Raw genomic sequence first — 16,787 nt, 5'->3', positions numbered from 1 at the left:
GGAGTTCATTTAGGGCAGGTAGGAAGCAGCCGCCTGCTCCAAGAGGCGCCAGGGACTTTTCTTTTTTGCAGTACTGGGAATTGAACTCAGGGCCTTTGCGCTAAGCAACGTCTTCAGTCCTTTTTAAATTTTGAGTCAGGGCCTCACTAAATTGCTAAACTGCCTAAACTGGGCTCAAACTTCCTACCCTCCTGCCTCAGTCTTCCAGAGTGCTGGGATTACAGGTGTGCACCACCACACCTGGCTTCCATGGTGGCAGGGACTCGAACTTCCCTCCCAGCACCCTGCTCTGGCTGGTAGAGGCCCTAAGTTGCCAGAATTCATTTCTCAGTGCCCCCCATTTCTTCGTTGACTGACTCCTGTGTGCCGGGGCCAGGCAGGGCCTCACAGAGGAAGAACATCCGTACAGGGGTGGGGGGGTCCTGGGTACTCACAGGTTAAGAACGGGAGGGGCTGGGCTCCAGCTCGGCTGCTGCCTCAGATGTCCCACACCTGGAGGTCAGAGCTGGGTCACAAGCCCGAGACTTCTGTCCCAGCGGGGCTGTGCCCTCTGCCTGCAGAAAGGGCCTGGGCACCTTATCCACCAGCTCTAGGTGCTGCCATTCCTCTCTGCAGCCCTCTTTTGGGCAGGGGTTCACTTAGAAACCACACAGGGCTTGGGGAGGGCCGGGGTGCAGCTCAGGGCAGAGCGCTTGCCCCGAATGCCCAGGGCTCTTCCCCAGCACAAGGAAAGAAGAAAGGGGTGGGGCAGCTGCTCTCGGCTCCAGGCCAGGGGCTGCTGCCTCCCCATTCTGTGCTCAGGTGCAGTCCCCACCCCCATGCAGTAGACAAACAGCGACCATAGCCAGGACCCAAGGGCCCCTGTGACTTGGCTCATACCTGGGATTCAGCCTGTGCCCAATGGGTACTAGGGTCCCCTGCAGTCCCCCCACTTCCGTCAACTCCTAGAGGACAGCGGTACTCAGGTTCTTGGGCCGGGGCCCTGCTGGGTCTCTGGGAGCATTTGTTGAGTGGTAAGAAAGAATAAGCAGTGGGCGAAGAGGCATGCCGGCCGAGGGGGAAAGGGCAGAGGGCAGGGGGAATGAGCTGGCACACGGGCAGGGGGTGACCTTGGGAATCCTTGCCTGGCCCTTGAAGTGTGCCTCGAGGTGGGAGAGAACCCAGGTATCCAGCGGCCTGGATGTCCCCCGGTCACCAGGGTGAGGGGACAGTGCGGACAGAGGGTGTACATTGTGGCAGCTTGTCTCCTTGATTTCCAGGGGCCTAGGAAATGGCTCAGGCGCAGGGCACAGAGTCGCTAAGGGCTGGGAAGGAAGGTGGGGAAGGGAGAAAAGCCAACCAGCCTCAGCCTTTCATCTAAGGTCCCCAAAAGCCAAGGAGAGCATGGGGCGGGGACCTGGGGAGGTGCTGGGGAGCCCGGTCCTGCTCATCCTTAGCCCTCCCCTCAGGGCAGAACGGACACTTGCTACTCATTGTTCTCTGGCACCAGGGGCTCGTGGCCCTATGCTGAACCAAAGGCCACCATCCCACCTCCGGCCCAGCCCCAGCCCTTCTGTCCCCAGCCAGAGATACTAAGGCATGGGAACCCCGGTCCTGGTCCCCTGTCCCCACGCATTCTGTGTCAGTGCCCCGCCCGGGAGGGCAGCGCTCTTCCCAGAAGCTGGTGGCATCCACACTGAGAAGCTGGTTGAGAACAGAAGGAGGGCTATGTGGGTGAGGAATGCGCCCCACTGATGAAGAAGAACAGGGTGGGGGGATCTTTCCATGGCATCTTTATGGGGGGCAGGCCAGCTTCCTTAGATCCATCTCTCTCCCAGCAGCAAGAACAGGGTACCTTTTGGTGACCACAGGAAGAATTGGGATCAGACATGAAGGTGAGACGCTAGGGGCCAGGGGGTCCTCCCTGGGAGGCCGGGCCAAAGGCTAGCGGGTGGGGAGACCAGGACCCTCCAGCACCCTGTTCCTTCCTGGGCCCTCCTCTGCCTCCTTTGCTGGGACTGGAGAAATTCTGCTCAAGTGCCTGGAGACCCAACCTTCCCTGCGGGCTGGGAGCCGGGCATTCAGCAGCCTCTGGCTGGTACCCACTGATGCCCACACACCTGCAGCCCGGAGGAAGGGTTGAGGTATTTGCCGGTCGTTGGCATTCACTGTCTCCACAAATGCCACGTGGCTCCATGTTCTTGACCTGGGAGGTCTGGCAGGGCTGAGGCGGGCAGGGCCTGGGGCAGGGGAGACTGGCCAATGCCCCTTGGGGCCCGGCCTCAACCACAGCATCAGCCACCCTCCAGGCCACCTGAGTCCAGGGCAGGGTGACCGGGCTCCTCCCACCTATGTACCAGTCTGCTGTGTGAGTCTGAGCCCCGGGGCATGGCGCCAGGGCAGGATGGGTGTCGGCTGCCACCTCCGACACATGCTCATTTGCATTACCACTGACACCCTTCTTGACCAAGAAAGTGGGGCCAGAAATAAAAAGGGGGAGGTGGTTCCCTGGGGGGGGTGACTTTGAGGTACTCTTTCCCTGCCTCCAACTCTCCCACGGTGCTGGGGGCTGAAGGTCACCCCACAGCTGGCCCGGGCAGAGGAAGTGCATCCGTTCTTGCACATCCACCCTCGGATTGGGCAGACACCCCACTGTAGCCCCCCACTGCCCTCAGCCCCCAACACCCCCATGCTACCCCTTGCTCTCCCCAAGTCCACTCCACCCCACCTACCTCTGGGAGCCGTAATGACCCCGGCACTGCCCACCTGCAGAGTCCCCTCTGCCGGGGTCCAGTCTGTGTCCTGCCTCCCCCAGCAGATTGGGCATCTCCTAGGGTCAGCACCAGAACCTCTCTGGCCCTTCTGGGACCATTCTGTACGTCCGAGCAATAGCAGCAGAGTTTGGGTCAGATTCTGGAAATGCATGAGGCCCTGGGCCCTAGGGCTGAGTGGTGGGGACCAGAAAGACCTTCTCCCCTGGGCACTGCCAGCTGCCAGATGCCTCCGGTCCACTTTCACTGGGAGGAGGTGTCCAGTTGTCAGGCCTCCCGCTCAGGAGGTTCTCAGAGAAAAGGACCAGGACTGCTCCAGGTGGACTTCTTTCGGGAGTGCTAGGGATTGAACCCGGGGCCTTGACGTGCACCAGGCAGGAACAGTACCACTGAGCTGCACCCCAGCCAGCGCTTCACACTTTCATCCCCTGCCCCTGCGAGGACAACTGCAGAGGCCCTGAGGGCTGCATGAGAAGCTGTTTCTGTGAACTGAATTCACATCTGTCCCAGAGAAGGCAGGGGGAACAGTGAGCCAGCCACGACTGGGTGTCAGGGACAGCAGGCATGATAGGCCGAGGTGCGGAGCCTGGCAGAGGGATCCTGGGACCTGGGAGGGCAAGGGGGTGAGAGCAGCGGAGAGCAGAAGGGCCTGGCAGGGAAACCAGGTCGCGAGAGACAGCGGCAGGGAGAGCTGTGAAGGCGCTGTGGGAAGGAGCGAACAAGGAGCCGAGAGCTCCCCCATTCCCTCTCTGAGATGCTATTTTGGGGGAGTGAATATATGCAGTGCAGGGCCATGGTGGGGGTGGGTGCCAGCTTTTCAGGGGTCAGCTGGGCCACCTTCTGGCGCAGCTGCAGTCCCAGGCGCCTTCCTCCGGGGCCCCCTCCTCCCCTGTGCCTCCCTCCCCTCGGGGACAGTCTTGTTCCTTTGAGCAAGAGAGTGGAAAGCATGGCCCCGGAGCCCGGGAGCCCTCTGTTGGCAACCTTTGGAGAGTCCCAGGAGCCTCGTTTTTATTTTGATCCTTTCCTTGGGATGAAAGGCAGTGGGGCAGCCCAAGCACTTCCGGCCTCTGACTCCATACCTTGGCCCTCTGCATACCCCAGCCTCAAATGCAGGTGTCAGGCGGTCAGGGCCAGTGAGCTGCCCAGGAGGTTGCAACCTGGATGGAGAAGCTGATCTTGCTCTTTGGGCCGGAGGAGGAGGAGGCGGCAGATGGGGTTTGCCACTGAGTGGAGCCCTCACCTGGCACAAAAGGAAATTTTTGCACCCCAGTTAGCCCTGAGAGGGCCTCTTGACTCATTCTGGGATGCAGGCACCAATGCCCCCTGGGTTTCTGTGGTGGCTGGGGCAGAGAGAGGACAGGATGGGTACAGAGATCGCCCAGAGGATGAGCAGACTTATTTTCGCTTTTGGAGCTGGTCTATTTCTGTGGCCTCTGCACCTGAAGGAGACGATGGGGGGGTAGTGAGGCCCAGGGCCTGAGTACTGCTGCAGCAGAAGGGACCTTAGGTTAGGCTTTATTTTTTTATTTCTATTTTTATTTTTTGAGACAGGGTCTCACTATGGAGTCCAGGCGGGCCTCAAAGGTACACAATCCTCTTGCTTCAGCCTCCCGGGATTACAGGCGTGTGTGTGTCACCATGCCCGGCTAGGTTAGACTTTAGGAAGAACTCCCCTGTGAAGACAGGGGCATGTTCCAAAAATGAACCGAGGGATCCTAACGCTGCTCCTGAATGTTCCACGGTGCTCCCTGCATCGCCCTGCAAGGCTGGGGAGTTTGGCCTGGCATCGGGTGGGGGAGGACAGAGGCAGGGAGGGGAGCTGGGTGGTCTGGTGGCCCTGAAGATTGCAGGCAGGAGGACAGGGTAGGACCAGGCGGTAGAATTCGAGGTCCCCAAGCCAGACCAGGGGTAGGGGTCTGAGTTAGAAGGCCGCACGTAGGGCAGGAAACCCTCTCTGGGTCCTGCCTTCTTTGAGCCTTTCCATTTCCTTGCAGGCATGGCGGCAGGGGACGCCAGGAGCCACCCCTCAGAAGGGGACCCTGGACCAAGAGGCCTGCAGGACTCCGCGATGCTGCTGAGACTGAGATTCAGCCCAACTTGGAGGCCTGGGCAGGGTGGGGGGAGTGGGGTGGTGGGCGGCATCCCCAGGGCCAGGCTGAGGGTCACCCTCACCTGCGGCCCGCTGGAGGCTGCGTCGCCCCTCCCCCTTCCTGAGCCCTCGCCCTCCCTCGCGGGGCTCCCCGCCCCCACAGTGGCAGCAGCAGAGCGTGGATGGGAGGGGTGGGAGGATCCGGAGATGGTGTGAGGAGATATAGCTGCTCCCCTGCAGGGTTCCCCGGGTGTCTGGGCAGGGCCAGGACAGTGCCCCCTGGCGGGGACCCAGCCGCCCCTCCCTCCCCTAAGGGGGCGCGGCGGGGGCTCCTCCACACAGGCCAGGCAGACACGGTCAGGTCACGGTCACGGCACCGTCCTCCACACTCCCCTGGTCACACTTCTCCCCAGATGCACCCGCTTCACACCTCCAGCCTCCCAGGGACGCCGCTGCCCTCGGTGACACACTCCCCAACGCACGTGCCGCACACACTCAGCCTCACTCAGCACGACCCCGGGGGCACACACGGGCCTCCCAGGTGCCACAGGGACCAGGTAACCGTGCACACCAGCGCGCGTGTAGCCCCACGGGCATGCGCAGTGTAGGCCCTGCATGTGAAGCAGATGCTAGGAGGGCACTGAGCGTGGACGCAGACACAGCCAGCATTCCGAGCCCACGTCCCAGGATCCTGCAGAAATCACGAGGCGAACAGCAGCAGCACTGGGAGCCCGGGGTGTGGCACCAGCCTGAGCCTCACAGGACAGGGTCTCCGGGGTGCCCCGGCCCCCGCTCTGGTCCAGACCCCACTTCTTGTCCCCTCTCTCCTTCTCCCCCCTGTCACTCGGGGCTGTGGGCTGCGGCTGGCACTCAGACATGTCTTTCACCCTTGCTCTCTCCTTTCTGTCCCTGTGGCCAAGGTATGGCGGGGGCCGGGCCCAGAGCTGAATCCAGGGGAAGGGGGCTGGGTGATCCCCAAATGCTAGCACTGTGCCTACCCAGCCTGTCCCTGGCTCCTTGAGCCCACCCACTCGTTGGCATCTTCTCCCTGCTCACCAGGACACTGGGTACCCAGGTGGTGAGAACCGGTCCTGACCATGGGCGTCCCTGGGTCTGTGCTCTGGAAACCCCGTGTCACTTCCGGAGCCTCTGCTCCTCAGCTTGAAAACATAGAGACTGGACGGTGTGGTCTGAATTTCCCTCTCAGCTCTGGTGTTGTGGCATTCTGTTTCTGCCTTCTTCTAACTACTCTCTGGGGAGATTTCTTAGGGCTAATCTTTGTCTCTTTCCATGTCGCTCATGAGGGAGGCGAACAGATGTGGTTTGGGGAATTGGAGTATTCCTGCCCCAGAGAGAGAAGAGGGGAAGGAAGATGAAGGGGAGGGGAGGGAGAAAAAGAAACAAGAAAGAGAAAATGATATGACACGAAAGAAAAGAGTGGAGCCAGGTGCGGTCGTGCACATCTGTAATCTCAGCACTGGGGAGGCTGAGGCAGGAGGATCACCTTTGAGGCCAGCCTGGGCTACATAGTGAGACCCTGTCTCAGAAAAAGGAGGGCAGGGAAGGGAAGAGACGATGCAGGAAGGGAAGGGAAGAGTCGGGTAGAAAAGAGGGCAGAGTGGACAGGATGCACAAAGCTGCCAAGAAGTTGCAGGGCTGGGCAGAAGTTTCCAGTTTGTCCAGCCCCATCCTCCATGTGTCTCTGTGAGGTGGGGCGCTCTGGACTCCCCAAGCTGAGCACACCAAGTAGGTTCAGGACACAGCCCACTTCTCTGCCCAGGGCCTAGGCCTGGCTGCTCCTGGAAGCTGAAACCACAGAATTGGGTTGTGGTTGGGTGATTATCAGTCACTGCTACTCAACCTGGCTTCCTAGGATGACTAAGGGGTTTGGGAGCCCCTCTTGTTAGCCCCCTAAATTTTCAGAGACATCAGAGGCCAGGATGGAGGTTAATTCTATTTGGGGGTGTTGGTTTTTTTTTTTGAGACAGGGTCTCACTGTGTAGTTCAGGCTGAACTTGAACTCAATATGTAGTCCAGGCTGATCTCCAACTGGTGGCCATCCTCCTGCCTCAGCCTTCCTAGGGCTGGGATGACAGGTGTGCACACCACACCAAACGGAAGTAAATTCTAGTTGTTCATTTGTTTTTTGGTGCTAGAGTTTGAACCCAAGGCCCTCACACTGGATTACATCTCCAGTTCTTTTTTTTTTTTTTTTTGGCACCGGGGATCAAACTCAGGATCTTGCGCTTGCAAGGCAGGTGCCAGAACCACTGAGCTAAATCCCCGGCCCCATCTCCAGATCTTTTTGAGACAGGGTCTTGCAAAGTCACTAAGCTGCCCAGGCTGGCCTGGGACTTGTGATCAGCCTCCCAGAGTGCTGGGATTTCAGGCGTGCACCACTACACCACTTGGAAATCTTATTTTTTTATTTTTGGAGCCTTTTGCTAGGACCTGAGCTTTAGGAGCAGAGCCTGCCGGGCCTGCAGCTCAATGTTCAGGGGTGCCCAGGTAGGGCAACATTATTCCTGAGCTTCCTCACCCAACAACCTAAAGTAGGGAGGGCCTAGGGTGGGGGACACCAGGGTCCCCTGAGGAGTCTGACTCCAGTCTGCCTCACTCAGGTACCCCGTAAGGACTGGGCATGGTGGGTCCCACCTAGGGCCTGGGGACACCCGAGCTGCCTGGGACCGGAACTCTAGGTTGGAGTCCCTTGTCCTCTCAGATGGCTGGGGGCCTGGACATGGCCCAACCCTCTCCAGGCCAAGTCCTGCTAGTGGTCTTTCAAGCAGTGCCTCCAGCTAGGCCTTCCCAGCGGCCCTCACTCTGTTCCCCCCTCCTGAGTTGGGGGCTCCTGCATGGGGCGGGGGAGTGGGCTAGAAGAGGTTTCCCTGTGCTCTTTGGACCCTGAAGACTGCAAGACTCTTTCCTGGTCCCTTGGTGTGCTTGGACCAGACAGGTGCACTGGGGAGGAGTAGCATCCCCATGATGTTATGTAAAAGCACCCTTTAGAAAGCTTTGCTGCTGTTGCTGATCTGTAACAAATCCAGTCTTGTGCACTTGCCATGCAAATGTGGGCCCAAGCCGAGTCCCCAGGCCAGTCCTCCCTGAAGCCCGTCAACCACGGAGCCCACTGCAACTGTCCCTTCCAGCTGTGTCCTCCCCTTTCACCCCGAGGGACAGAAAATGCACATGGGGAGCCTGGAGGTGGGCTCAGTCTGGGCTCTTGCTCCCTTTTGTTGACTGACTGGTCTAGCTCTCACTAAGCCTTGATTTCCCCTTCTGAGAGCTTTGGGTTCTGTCCCCTCTGATCGTTAGTGTTCTGGTGAAGAAAGGGAGCAGAGACCAGACCCCAGACTCTTCCTCCCCGCTGTTGCCCGCCTCTCTTCCATCCTGTCCCCAGCTGCCGGCCCCCAGCGCTGCCCTGAGGTCTCTTTCTGACTCTCTCTGTCTCGGTTTCTCTCTCCCTCCTTTCTCTCTCTGTCCTGCTGTCATTCTGCCTCTCCATCTCTTTCTGTTTCACCCCTCACTGTCCCCTCCCCTCCCCAGGTTCAGGGAGGGGGCATGTGGGCAGCTTTCTAATCACTCCTTCCCCAGGACCCGGTTTCCCCGAGGGGCGAGAGCCCCCACTCTCCAGCCCGATCCGAGGGTGGGCTCCTTGTCTCTGCCCAGAGGGAAGACAGAAGGCGGAGAGGTGAGGGACATCCCCAGGGCGCCCAGGGTGGACACAGACCGCCTGGGGAAGTGTGTGGGGACAATTCCTCTCCTCCCTGCCCTTCCCTGGAGGTCTGGGCTCAAGAGCCCCCTACGCACTGGCCACACATGCGTTAAGTGCGCAAGCGCGCACACACACACACACACACACACACACACACACACGTGTCAGCCTGCCAGAGCAGGCCAGGGAGCGGGGGATGCAGGGGGGGGGACCGGATGGGGCAGGAAGGCCGGGCGCCCCTCCCCCGCCGTGACAGTGCCCGCCGCCGCGCCTCCCCAGGGCCGGCTGGCGAGGTCTCTGCCCCCTGACTTTTCCCGGCTTCGAGGAAACACCTCGATTTAGGGGAAAGCAAGGTGCTGAGGGAAGCGCTGACTCTCGGGCAGAGGCATGAGCCTGATTTTCCAGTCGGGGCGGGGCGGAGGGAGATGGCACGGGGACGCCCGGGCGAGGGGCCCTGACTCAGAGCCAGAACCACAGGGTTCCTCCGCTGTGTTGTCGGAGAACAAGAAGCCACCGGGTTTATAAGAAACTGCGATTCATCTCTGTCCTCTTCTACTCCTCTGCAAGGGATCAAGGTTAGACTTGAGGAAGAACTTACAGGCCAGGGCAGGAAGGAACTCTGCCAAAAATGATTTTTTTTTTTTTTTTTTGAGGCAAGGTCCTGCTATGTAGTTCAGGCTGCCCTTGAACTCACTATGTACCCCAGGCTGGCCTCAAACCCTCAGTGATCTTCCTGCCTCAGCCTCCTGAGTGCTAGGATTTCAGGAGTGTGCCACTACTCCCAGCTCAAGATGATCTTTTTGGACGTCTTTCCTGGGCTTGTTCAAGGAAAATGGCATGTTGAAGGAAGCTAGATCTTTTTTTTTCTGTAGTTTCTTGAGACAGGGCCTTGCTATGTAGTCCAGGCTGGCCTTGAACTCACTATGATCCTCCTGCCTCAGCCTTCAGAGTGTCAGGAGCAGAGTTGAAGGCCAGATGGGCAGACAGGGAGGCCTCACTGCCCAGCAGGGAATGCCCTCCATGAGAACTTTCATCCCCAGCAACCCTGATGGCCCGGATGTTGGGTAGTAGCATCCTTGGTTGACATGCAACAGAGTTGGGAGAAGTGAGGGATGCACCCTGCCCCATGCACCTGGAAACTGGGACCCTGGGTTTCTTCCTTCCTGGACCTGCTTTCCTCACTGCGGCTGTGTCTAGCCTGGCCCTTGCTATGTGACTGACCGGTCCTTGCCCCTTGAGTCCCTCAGGCCTCCATCCCACCCGCCCGGCCTCATAAAGGGAATGGGGTTGCTGAGTGACAGGATCCAATTCTGCACGCCCATCAGTCAGAACGGGACTGCAGGAGAGGTGGAAAGAGGATGCTGTGGTGACTTCCCAGAGCAAGGGGGACACTCACCAGGGAGCCAGAGGAGGCTTGGAGCAGTCTCACCTTATTCCAGGAGGAGGGGGAGAAGGCTCAGCCAGGGTGGTTTGAATAAATGACAGCCTGGGCATTGGGTGGCCCCTGACAGTGTCCTGTCACACAGACAGGAGGGTGCATGGTGCCAACCTCGGCTCCTCCTGTGTTGCCAGCTGTGTGACCTCAGTAAGGTGTTGAACTTCTCAGTGCCTCAGTTTCCTTGTCTGTAAAATGGGGATAGCAGTTCCTGCCTTTTGACCTCAGGGTATTGTGAAGGATAACGACACTCAGGGTATGGCTTGCCTGGACTTGGTCCCTTGTCTCCTCCTCCCTGCCCCTCAATGTCCCCCTGCAGCAGTGGGGACTAAGCAGAAGCTGGGTTCCCAGCTTCCAAACTCACTGAGGCAAGGAATGAGGTGAAGTCCAAGCTAAACGTCTGGGCGGTAGGACACAGCTCCTTTAGGGACCCTGAGCTTTAGGCAGTGCACTCAGGTCATTGTGTGAATGTGCACATCCATGTGGGCATGTGTGTGTACATGTGTGCATGTGTGTGTGCATGCATGTACATGTGTATATACATGCATGTGTGGGCATGTGTGTGTACACGTGTGTGTGTGTGTGTGCGCGTGTGTGTGCGAAAGGCAAGGAGACGGACCCAGGATGTCAACTCCAGCTGCTGATCGGGTGGCTGAGGCCTCGCCTGGGGCACACACCTCTCCCCCACCCATAGATGCCAGGTTCTGGTGCCCTCAACTGGGCAGAACTGGAGGTGGCGTGGGGAGGGGCGGCCGCACCAGCTCTGTGCCCCCTGTGGCCACAGACGCAGTCTGGGTGCTATCTCAGGGCCCTGCACACAGTGCCAGCTGCCCGTGGCCCTGGTAGACACGGGTTGGCGAGACGCCTTGTGACACTTGCTGGGTGACTGAGGGGGGTGAACAGCCGACGTCAGGCTCCAGGGAATCGCAAGCGTGCATGTCAGAGAGGATCTGTATCTGGAGTGGTAAGTGGGGTTAAACTCAAGGTCAGACCCAGCCGATCTATTTTCACTCCAGCATGACCTTGGGTGCCCTGTGCAGCGGTGGCTGGGCCCAGGCACCCACTCAGCAATGGGGGACGCCCAGGGACAGCTGTCCCTCTGCTCTGGATGCAGGCCACCTGCCTGCTTTCTGCCCATCCCTGGGATTCATGAGGAAAGGAGGTTGGGGGCGGGGGTCTGGCCCACCTTTCCACTCCAAGTCTTGGACGCTGATCTCTCCTTGAGCTTCAGTGATCTCCAAAGAGGAACGGGATTAACTACAGGCTGAGGGGCTGTAGGGAGAGAGCTGCATGCCCAGCCTTAAGTGGGGGCTGGGAGGTGCCTCTAAGCTACCAGGCACCACAGATTTCTTTTTGTCTTCTTTTTGGTGGTGCTGGGGATTGAGCCCAGGGCCTTCACACTGAGCTACCTCCCCAGCCTTTTATTCTGAGGCAGTCTCATTAAGGCACCAAGTTGCCCAGCCTGGACCCACACTTGCAATCCTCCTGCCTCAGCCACCTAGAATGCTGGGATGACAGGTGTGCACTTCCATGTCTGTTCTCAGCTTAAGATTTCTGCCCAAACCCAGTACTTAGCTCCCATCTGCTGTGTGCTTACAAATCACCGAGCTCTCTGGGCTCTTGGGTCTCCTACCTTTCCAAGCCACTGTTGGGAAATGGAGAAGGCCAGAGAGGAGGGACAAGGAAGCTCTGAGAACAAGCTGGAGGGGAAGTGTACAACAAGCAGGATGCAAAGTGGGAAAGATGGCAAAGGGGAAACAGCGAAGGGCAAGAAAGTAGGGTGAGCCGGGTGTGGTGGCACACGTCTGTAATCCCAGCACTCAGGAGACTGAGGCAGGAGGAGTTCCTTAAGTTCAAGGCTATCCTGGGCTACATAGTGAGTTCAAGACCAGCCTGAACGACATAGCGAGACTCTGCCTCAAAAAACCAAAAAAGGAAAAAGAAACGTAGGGCCCATCCACAAGTTTGCAGCAGGCAAGCTGAGGCTAGAGGGAAGAAGGGCTTCCACAGGCCGCTTGTCATATCTGTGTGGCCAGCGGGCAGGGAGGGCACAGGACCCGCATGGGGTTCCTTCAGGGAGGCAGATGGCCAGGCAGGAGGACAGGTGGAATTCCAGAATGTCCCTGAGAGTCCGGGGTCGGGAGGCCACCGAGGGCCAGCTGCTGGGCCTGCAGCCTTCCCAGGCCCGCTGCCAGCTCTCCCGCCCCCAAGAGTTCTCCTCTGCTCAGCCCCGGGGACACCTGCCGTTCGCACCAAGGGCCCAGTACTGGCTGTGGCTTCTTCCCTCTGACCTATTTTTTAATCATTTGATAAGATCCCCCCCCAAACCAAAGCCCCGGCCCCCCGGGCCCGTCAGCTCTGCCACGTGTCAAAACCACCCCTGTCACTTTGCGTTGGTTTCTCAGGCCAGCAGCCCCTCCCCTCGGGGCCTGAGAGCGGCAGCTAATTACTCACCCGCGCGGAGCGGCCCCCACCCCTGCACCCACACCCCGAGTCCCAAGTCCCACCGGGGGGCCCTGGAGGCTGCGAGGAGAAGCTGCGGCCTCCAAGCCCTCCTCAGCAGGGCAGGAAGCCCTTCCTGCAGTCTAACCTCGTGCTGCCTCTGTCCTTCCACACCGATGCTGCTGGCCGAGGTGAGAAGGGACATAGGGCATCACCCCAAGAGACAGAAAAGGGCAACTGGCCCCTCGGCCAGAGTTAGGGACGTTGTTGTCACTCTGGCTGTCCCACAGGATTCTAGGGAATGGTTTCTGCCCGTCTCATTTTACAGAGCGGAAAACTGAACCCGGGGTAGAAAGGGCCTGGCCAAGGTCACCTGGGGCCAGCATGGGGTTGGGATCTGAACTCAGCACTCCCCTCCACATCCGAGTCTCTTCCATCCTAGTCCATCTTGCTGTCCTCACGACTCTGCTTCTATTTCCCCATCCCCACCCCCACCTGTGTTCCCTGCTGTCTCCACAGGCTGCACCCCGGGGCTTCAGGGCCCCCCAGCTTGCTCAGGGCCCTTTGGGAACCTGGATCATCTCCCCCCGCAGAACGTACCTGTGGTTCCCTCTTCCCTCCCTCCCTGGCCAGCCCAGTGTCAGCCACGTCAACCTGAAGGACAAGCCAGAGGGCCCTGGCCAGAGCAGACCCACAGAGGGAGGGCCAGTCCTGGGCAGACAGAGGGACACGAGGCAGCCACACTGCAGGCTGACAGACCCTGAGACACTGACAGAGACGTGGAGACCGAGACAGTCACAAACACACAACAGGCTCAGAGGTTAACTCTCAGGCAGAGACGGACACAGAACCTGCACTCAGGCCGCGTGCAGGTCCACAGCTCCCGGGACGGAGGTGCCCAGAGACCCAGAAACCCTGGAGATCGATAAGAGCAGATAAGTCCAGCTCATAGGAAGTGGAGAGGGCCTAGGGGAGAACGAGGGGCCAGGCAGGGGCTGTTTGCTGTCCTCAGGCCAGAGGCCCTGGAGTGGCTTGCAGGGAGGCCCGGCCTGGCCCAGCCTCACCTGGCAGCGCCGGGGTAAAGCCCATGGCCCTGTCCTCCCTCCGGTGCCCTTCCTTGGCTCTTCTCCCTCTGCCCCTCCCAGCTCCCTTTACCCAAAGTCCTGGGAACTGCCCCCCCACCCGGTAACCAGACCCTGCTTCCTGCCTGAGATTAAAGCCAGTATGGGGGGGGGGCTCTCCCTAGGGCTCCCTGAAACCCTGGCTTGCCCCTTCGGCATGTGCCCAACAGCTCAGTGTCCCTTTGGAACATAAAGCGGAGCCCCAGGCTGAGTGTGCCTTCCGTGGGGTGAGGTGTGGGGTGGAGAGGTGCGTGATAATGCGTGGGCCTCGTAGGAAAAGCTGACGAGAGATTTAGCAAGAGGGACAGATCATTAGAGATAGGGTGCCGTGCAGGGTAGGACTCAAACGCAGGACCCAACAGTGGTCTGGAGCCCAAGGGTATGGGCCTTCTAGCGGGGGTGCTGGAGCGGGGATGGGTGACCCAGGGTGGGGGTGACCTTGGGATGAGCCCTCCCGCCTGCATCGGCACTCACCAGCCAGCCACCTGGTGCTCAGGACTCGGAACTCCTGCAGCTGTCACGGTGGGGGGGTGACCTACAGGTGCCTGTCAGCACCCCCTCCCTTGCTGTTAATCCGACGCTTCCGGCCATGCTCTCTGAAGGACTGGCAGCCTGGGCCCGAGAGGCGGGTTCAGAGCGGGTGGATGGGCAGAGTCCGATGCCTGGGGAGCCCTGAAAGCTGCATGGGGGACCAAAGAGGTGGGGCTGGGGGACTGGATTTCTGTAGCGGAGCTCTGTGAGTTTGTGTGTGCGCGTGGGTGCGTGTGAGGCAGTGTGTGCCCTGGCTGGTGTTTGTATTCCAGAGGCCCTGGGCATCACCTCAGTAGCAAGAGCTCTTTTGGATGCAGGGCCTGATCCTAATTCCTTTGTGACCCCCCAGTCCCCAGGCCCTGGTTGAACTCAGGCTGAAGTGCGCAGGGACTGGGTATGGGTGCCGGAGGCCAGGCTGCTCCTTTCTGAGCTGGGAATCTTGGGAACACTCGGGCTCTCCTGAGGCCCAAGGCCAAGGTAGATTTGAGGACCCTTTGTGGATGAGCCCTGAAAGCCGAGGGCAGAAGGAGAAGATGCAGGAAGCTGGGAGTGGAGGAAAGAGGAACGGTTCTGCCCCTGCCTTGGCTCAGAGCCCTCAGCCTTTGCAGACCGAGTTAGTCCTGGCAGCTGCTCCGTTAGCTCATTTGCTGATGAGGAAACTGGGGAGGTTCAGCTGCTTCCAGAGGCCGGGGTGCAGCTCAGTGGGGAGCACTCGCCTGGCGTGCACAAGGCCCCGAGTTCCATCCCCAGCACAGCAAGAAAAAGATGGGAGGAGCTGGGGATTTAGCTCAGTGGTTCTGCTGCCTGCCTCACAAGCACAAGCTCCCGAGCTCGATCCCCCAAAAAAGAAAAAGATGGGATTTAGGGACACTGAGAGGCAGCTGGTTCTAGTGCATGGATGAGGGGATCTCAATGCCCTCAATGCCCTCCTCCCCAACCTTGGGGTGCCTACCCTGCAAACTCTGGATGCGCTGACTGGCACGATGGAGAACAAGGTATGGAGCCTGAGAGTGTGACGCAGAGCCCCTGTCGCCCAGAGTCCTCCAGCGCACAGTGGCTGGCGCTCCCTGCAGGCCTCCCAGCAGTTGGACTCTCTAGAGGCAAATGCCAGAAATCCAAACTAACAGCTTCCGCCCTGGGCCGTGGCACGGATATTCAGGGTGCTTTGTGGCCTCAGGGTGCCCTGCAATTCCGAGTCTCTGTGGGAAGCAACTGGAAAGGGAGTCTTGGGCACTCAAGGGGACAAGGGCTGAGGTTTTCTGAACCTCCTCTAAGGGGATCCTCCAGCTGGCTTTGTTCGTTGTGCCAATTCCCCCTCAGGCTCTTGGGAGGAGCACTGGTCCAGGAGTCTTCCAGCCCAGCTCAGCCGCACAGGTCTTGCGAGGTGCGACTTTGCTCGGTCATTGTCTCCCAGCCTTACCAGTCCAGCCTGCCTCGTAAAATCTGCCTGTGGTTGGGGACCTTTTGTGCCACCCTGGACACCCTCCCCGTGTCTCTTTACTCCTGTCCCACCAGAGCAGCCTGGCAAAGCCAGAAAGCCGGGGGATCCCAGGGGGCCTCTCTCCTCTTTTCCCACCTCTCCAGCCCTGGAGCCTGGGAAGGAGGGTGAGGTGGCAGCAGGAAGAGGAGGTGTCACCACCAGGGCTCTTCTCACCCAAGCTGGCAGAGGGGCGGGACTGGCAGTGGTGACACCAGGGCCACTCAGCCCCCGCTTTTCACATGCACTTTCTTTTTTGGGTTGAGGAAATTGGAGGGAGGAGGGGCGTGAGGAATCTGGGGTTAATGAGCCAGGCTGTGAGACCCCCTAAGGGCCCGCCAGGCTGTAGCGACCATCCTCAGCTCCCTGTGCTGCCAGAGATGGGTCCCCAGGGCCGCCTGATGCTGAGATCCACTGTCTGTCCTGCTCTGGAGCTCAGCCAGCCTGTTCAGAAGGACAGGGAAGGTGCACTGGACCTGGAGGGAGTGAGGGAGGGAGAGAGGGAGGAATGAGACACCATTTGGCCTTCCCCAGCCAGGCACTTAGAGAAAGTGTCGCCCCCCAAAAAGATGGAAGCACTCATTCAGGTGAGTCTCATGGAAATCTCTTAGGTTTCACAAAAAATAGCCCAGGGTCCCAAGGTCACCCTCTTTCAAGCAAGGCTGCCCCATTTCCAGCAGCAGGCAGAAACTTCCGCCTTCCTCTGGGCATTGGGAAGAGGGTGGGAAAGGGCTGGGGAGGGGGCCAGACTCTATTTTGGGGCTGCTGTGAATGTGGCTCCCATCCTAGAGGACATGCTGGTCCCCCCGCCCGGGTCATGCCCGCCTCCTGGAGTCCCCAGCTTCAGCTTCCCCTCACAGCCTGCCTCTCGTTCAGCTCTAGTTGGGAGCAGAGTGTCCCCACGGGCTCTTCAGGGTGAAGCCCTGTTGGGCTGGGACAGAAATGTAGAGATGGGGCAGCCCCCAGGGGAGGACTGGGGAGGGCAGGGATGGGGGAAAGGAGAAGTTAAGCTGTAACAGGATGAAACCATGATAGAGTATCTTTCAAAGCCCTCTTTAACATGTAAACTTATTTATCGACATGCAGAAATTTCCATGACACCTTGTGAGTGAAAAAACAAAACACAATTACAAAGCAACATGTGTGGTGTCCATGTGAAATGATGTGTTTGTGTCTGTGTGCAAAAGACAGAAACAGAGGCAGTATGCACGGGAATGTTAATCCTGT

The sequence above is a fragment of the Heterocephalus glaber genome, unplaced genomic scaffold (genome assembly GCF_053883595.1).
Source record: "Heterocephalus glaber isolate CG9 unplaced genomic scaffold, H.glaber_assembly_v1.0 deba00001773, whole genome shotgun sequence".
In the NCBI taxonomy this organism is placed as follows: domain Eukaryota; kingdom Metazoa; phylum Chordata; class Mammalia; order Rodentia; family Bathyergidae; genus Heterocephalus; species Heterocephalus glaber.
This window is presented reverse-complemented; position numbering follows the sequence as displayed.